This window comes from Salvelinus alpinus, chromosome 9 (genome assembly GCF_045679555.1).
Source record: "Salvelinus alpinus chromosome 9, SLU_Salpinus.1, whole genome shotgun sequence".
Classification (NCBI taxonomy): domain Eukaryota; kingdom Metazoa; phylum Chordata; class Actinopteri; order Salmoniformes; family Salmonidae; genus Salvelinus; species Salvelinus alpinus.
In genome coordinates this window covers 81474635-81480294 of record NC_092094.1, presented here as the reverse complement: position 1 = coordinate 81480294, position 5660 = coordinate 81474635, and the positions used below count along the sequence as shown (strand labels likewise).

The 5660-nt window shown below is 41.3% G+C and overlaps 1 long non-coding RNA gene across 1 annotated transcript; it reads right to left on the bottom strand.

Annotated features, from left to right (window-relative positions):
• Nucleotides 1-1752: 1752 nt before the first annotated feature.
• On the bottom strand, nt 1753-4728 carry LOC139530746 (uncharacterized). The gene is made up of 2 exons (XR_011666115.1): nt 4558-4728; nt 1753-3944 (listed from the first exon to the last, which is right to left on the bottom strand). It is a non-coding gene; the product is annotated as an uncharacterized lncRNA (long non-coding RNA).
• Nucleotides 4729-5660: the final 932 nt, after the last annotated feature.

Genomic DNA, 5660 nt, shown 5'->3' with positions numbered 1-5660 from the left:
AAGGCAGTGGTGATTAATTACCCCTTTTAACCACTAGGTGGATTACTTGCTTTAAATCAAATCAAATCAAATTTTATTAGTCACATACACATGGTTAGCAGATGTTAATGCGAGTGTAGCGAAATGCTTGTGCTTCTAGTTCCGACAATGCAGTAATAACCAACAAGTAATCTAACCTAACAATTCCACAACTACTACCTTACACACACACACAAGTGTAAAGGGATAAAGAATATGTACATAAAGATATATGAATGAGTGGTGGTACAGAACGGCATGGCAGATGCAGTAGATGGTATAGAGTACGGTATATACATATGAGATGAGTACTGTAGGGTATGTAAACATAAAGTGGCATAGTTTAAAGTGGCTAGTGGTACATGTATTACATAAAGATGGCAAGATGCAGTAGATGATATAGAGTACAGTATATACATATGAGATGGGTAATGTAGGGAATGTAAACATTATATTAAGTGGCATTGTTTAAAGTGGCTAGTGGTACATTTTTACATAATTTCCATCAATTCCCATTTTTAAAGTGGCTGGAGTTGAGTCAGTATGTTGGCAGTGGCCGCTAAATGTTAGTGGTGGCTGTTTAACAGTCTGATGGCCTTGAGATAGAAGCTGTTTTTCAGTCTCTCGGTCCCTGCTTTGATGCACCTGTACTGACCTCGCCTTCTGGATGATAGCGGGGTGAACAGGCAGTGGCTTGGGTGGTTGTTGTCCTTGATGATCTTTATGGCCTTCCTGTGACATCGGGTGGTGTAGGTGTCCTGGAGGGCAGGTAGTTTGCCCCTGGTGATGCGTTCTGCAGACCTCACTACCCTCTGGAGAGCCTTACGGTTGTGGGCGGAGCAGTTGCCGTACCAGGCGGTGATACAGCCCGACAGGATGCTCTCGATTGTGCATCTGTAGAAGTTTGTGAGTGCTTTATGTGACAAGCCGAATTTCTTCAGCCTCCTGAGGTTGAAGAGGCGCTGCTGCGCCTTCTTCACAACGCTGTCTGTGTGGGTGGACCAATTCAGTTTGTCCGTGATGTGTACACCGAGGAACTTAAAACTTTCCACCTTCTCCACTACTGACCCGTTGATGTGGATAGGGGGGTGCTCCCTCTGCTGTTTCCTGAAGTCCACAATCATCTCCTTTGTTTTGTTGACGTTGAGTGTGAGGTTATTTTCCTGACACCACACTCCGAGGGCCCTCACCTCCTCCCTGTAGGCCGTCTCGTCGTTGTTGGTAATCAAGCCTACCACTGTAGTGTCATCCGCAAACTTGATGATTGAGTTGGAGGCGTGCATGGCCACGCAGTCGTGGGTGAACAGGGAGTACAGGAGAGGGCTCAGAACGCACCCTTGTGGGGCCCCAGTGTTGAGGATCAGCGGGGTGGAGATGTTGTTACCTACCCTCACCACCTGGGGGCGGCCCGTCAGGAAGTCCAGGACCCAGTTGCACAGGGCGGGGTCGAGACCCAGGGTCGAGACCCATCCTTTCGATTACAAGTCCAACACTAACCACTAGGCTACCTGCCGCCCAATGGTCCTTGCAGTTGTGACTTTTACCACATGAGGGATAAACATCTCAAATTAGCTGTCTCATACATGTCCTATGAAATATATTCTAAAGATAATACATTCGGGGTCTGTGCTACTAAATAGTCTCTCAAATGTAGTTATTTATACAGCAATGGCATCTTTGTACACAGATTACGTTTTTGTTTTTTAATTCGGTTGAATAAAAATTGAAAAGAAAAAGCATGACAAAAGTTTATTGCACATGTCCATGTAAAAGTACAGTATAATAATATGGATCTCATTGCTATGGAAACAAGTCTTCCACAATCTGGGGTGTTATGTCACACGATGAGTTGCTAAACAAACAATATGACAGAAAAGCAAAAAGCTGCTTTTTGATACAGTATCATATTTCTAAGACATAAATTCACAAAGATCAAGATGACATATTAGCAACTATCTATACTTTTAGACAGCAGATATATGTTTTCTCTATATTTTTTTTTATAAACAAAACCATAGCTTTCTGTAGTGATACAGGTTCATAATTTATCAGAAGCAGGATGATGCAAAGGTCATGGTACCTCTGAATGAGAGAGTTGTTGGTTTTTGGACTTTGCACGTGAACATTCAGCACTCTCTTTCCTCTTGGGCCAGTGTGGTAACTGAGTTCACCAGCTCAACTCTGAGCTGATCCAAGGCAGCGGTTATGACTACCTGAACCACAGAGCATGCAGTCTCCAGCAGGTGGACCTCTTTCTGCTGCACATCACAGTTCTGCTTAGAATCACCATTATTTTCAGCATTGAGGATTCCATGGAATGTGTCACAACCAGTCTTCAAAGAGTTGTTCAGTTCAATGGGGTAAAAATGCACGTCATCAGACATGTTACTCTCTAAATGTGAATCCTCTTTAACACTCTCATTTGCAATTATGCTCGTTTGAGTTTTTTCCTCTATAGCTTGTATTCCATTATGTACAAAAGCATCCTCACAAATTGCATTTAAGTCAATGTGTTTGTTAATAGCGTTTAATGTGAATCCCCCCCCCAATGATAGATCCTCTGCGGCAACTGTGCTTGAGGTAACACTTTCACTAAAGCCTAAATGTCTCTGCACCTCCTCTACCTCTGAAACAAGATTCACCCCGTCATTGCCGGCACAACTATAGGTCTCTATGGAATATGGGGTTACCAGCATCTCATCCGCCTGCTCCAGTCTATTTTCAGGATATTTTTTAGCTTCCATTTTATCAGTTATAGGGGCAGGGTTTTCGTAAGCCTTAGTTTCTTCTTTACTTGTTTCTATGGTGTCTCTGACCTCAGTGTCCTCTGACTTCATAACACTCACATCCACACTCACTGTTAGAGTCTCAGAGCAATGCACCTTAACCTCCCTGACAAAATCTAGGGGATGTGGATTAGGGTTCATGAGCTCAGTAATATCATCAGCATGTCTGTTAGCCAGGACTATAGTCTCCTCCTCAATGTATTCCTGTGTGCCTCCAATACGCTCCTGGAAGAAAGGAGAGGGCTTTTTGGTTCTGTGCCTCCAGAGATTCACAGTCTTTTTCTTGGAGGAAATAGCACAAGGAGAATGATCTTGTAGAGAAATCTCTGGTCCTAGCTGTTCTTGCTTTGTTTTTGAATGGTCACTGGGAGCGATCATGAGCCTTTTGAAGATTCTCCAGGTTTTAACTTTTAACTTTTCATCCTTTCCTTTCATCGCAGGATTAGCCCTGCTAGAGCAATTGTTAACTTGCTTTTCACTGGTTGTTAACCCATAAACTGCAGTTGGTTGAACAGCAAAGTCTCTGGTTTGCTTGTTGAAAAATGTGATATCATGACCTTCCTTGTCTTCCTTTTCACCAGCTCTCTTCCTCCACCTTCTAATGCAGATGAGTGATGGAGAGAAACATCGCTTCCTTGTGCCTTGTTTTTCCCTCTTGTGCTTTTGGTTTGAATGGTCAGCTTTTACATCACTTTGTTCTGTGGAGAGTGACTTTGTGGTTCCCATTGTGTTTTCTAGTGTTGCCTCTTTGGAATCAGTGGATTTCCGAGGGCTCTTTGTGGTAGATTCCAGTGGAACCTCTTCAAAGATTGTGTCTTGACAGCCAGGCATGGAATCTTCCTTGGTCCCATTGCCATCCCCTGATCTCTGTCCCCAAGCCCAAGTCTTTCCCTTCCTCTCCATGTCACTGCTAGTCTTTGATTTACCAAGGAGTCGTCGTGGAGGACCTGTCAGCTTTCTCCTCAGACCCACTCTTCCCTGAGCGTGTCCAATCGAAGCCTCTTTGACTGACATGGTTGATTTATTATCAGACCAGCTTTTCAGTTATTTATCTTCCAGAGGAAGTTGGATGTGTCAACATTACTCAACCATGACACCAGAGGACAAAATCCTTGAAGACCCTCTGGCAGGATATCAGCCCTATGAATAAAACGCACACATTGATGAATTGTTCGAAAGTGTGAAGATTTGCGCAATCAATAACGTTTTCCTGGTGCAAAAGTAGTAAGCGTGTTTTGAGGTATACATATGAGATACAGTAGTCTCAAAGGAGATGCAACAAATGGCTTTGATGTTCTTATTTGCAGAACCACAATATTCATCAATATTACAGCTTCTAACTTTAAAGGTCTTTATTGTCATGAATGAGTCACAATTTTGAGACTAATTATGCCAATTAGATCATTTCGACCCAACATTAGTTGTCTATTTTTACCCCATGACTCATCCATGACTCAATGAACATTGAGGTTGTTATCACATTTGCATTTATGAGGCTAATATAGAAGAGATGAAAGGTAGAAGAAGGTTACAATCAGGTAAAAGCATTGAGCAAAACAACAATAGGATATTCTCTCAAATGATACCTTTGCAAGAAATAACTCCTCTCTTCAAATAGTTCCTACCCTAATAAATTACAATTCATTTCAATGAATGAATAATTTAACTATCTATTTAAATGGTCAAGTAGCAATTAAAATACAATTATTCAGAAAATATATATAATATATATATATAATCATGTTCTACTTACCGTTTGTACAACTCTGTAGGAAAATATTTCTTAGTTCCCCAATGCCATTAGATACATGGTGGAACAATACCTGTAGACGTCCTGACAAGCCGCAGTCCGTGTGCAAGTGTCCGACAGCTCTCAGAGAGCAAGCAGTATGTTTCATTTACATGTTTCAAAGGAGCAGCATCCTACCCGGTTTCCATAGTGACGCATTGATTGAATTGTAGCACAATGCCCTGCCCACTATCACTACAACGTACAGTGCCTTCAGAAAGTATTCACACCCTTTGACGTTTTCACATTTCGTTTTTTACAGCCTGAATTCAAAATGTATTAAATTGAGATGTTTTTCCGTCTGGCCTACACGCAATACCCCATAATGTCAAAGTGGATATTTTTTTGTTATAATTTTTACAAATGTATTAAAAATGAAGAGCTGAAATGTCTTGAGTCAATAAGTACTCAACCCCTTTGTTATGGCAAACCTAAATCAGTTCAGGAGTAAACATTTGCTGAACATAAGTTGCATGGACTCACTCTGTGTGCAATAATAGTGTTTAACATGATCTTTTAATGACTGCCTCATTTCTGTACCCCACACACATACAATTATCGGTAAGGTCCCTCAGTCGAGCAGTGAATTTCAAACACAGATTCAACCAAAGCAGACATTGATGATCCCTTTGAGCATGGTGAAGTTATTAATTACACTTTGGATTGTGTATCTATACACCCAGTCACTACAAAGATACAGGTGTGCTTCCTAACTCAGTTGCCGGAGAGGAAGGAAACCACTCAGGGATTTGACCATGAGGCCAATGGTGACTTTAAAACAGTTACAGAGTTTAATGGCTGTGATAGGAGAAAACTGAGGATGGATCAACAACTTTGTAGTTACTCCACAATACTAACCTAATTGACAGAGTGAAAATTTACAAAACATGCATCCTGTTTGCAACAAGGCACTAAAGTAATACTGCAAGAAATGTGGCAAAGCAATTAACTTTTTTTCCTGAATACAAAGTGTTATGTTTGGGACAAATCCAATACATCACATTACTGAGTACCACTCTCCATATTTTCAAGTGGTTGCATAATATTATGGGTATGCTTATAATATT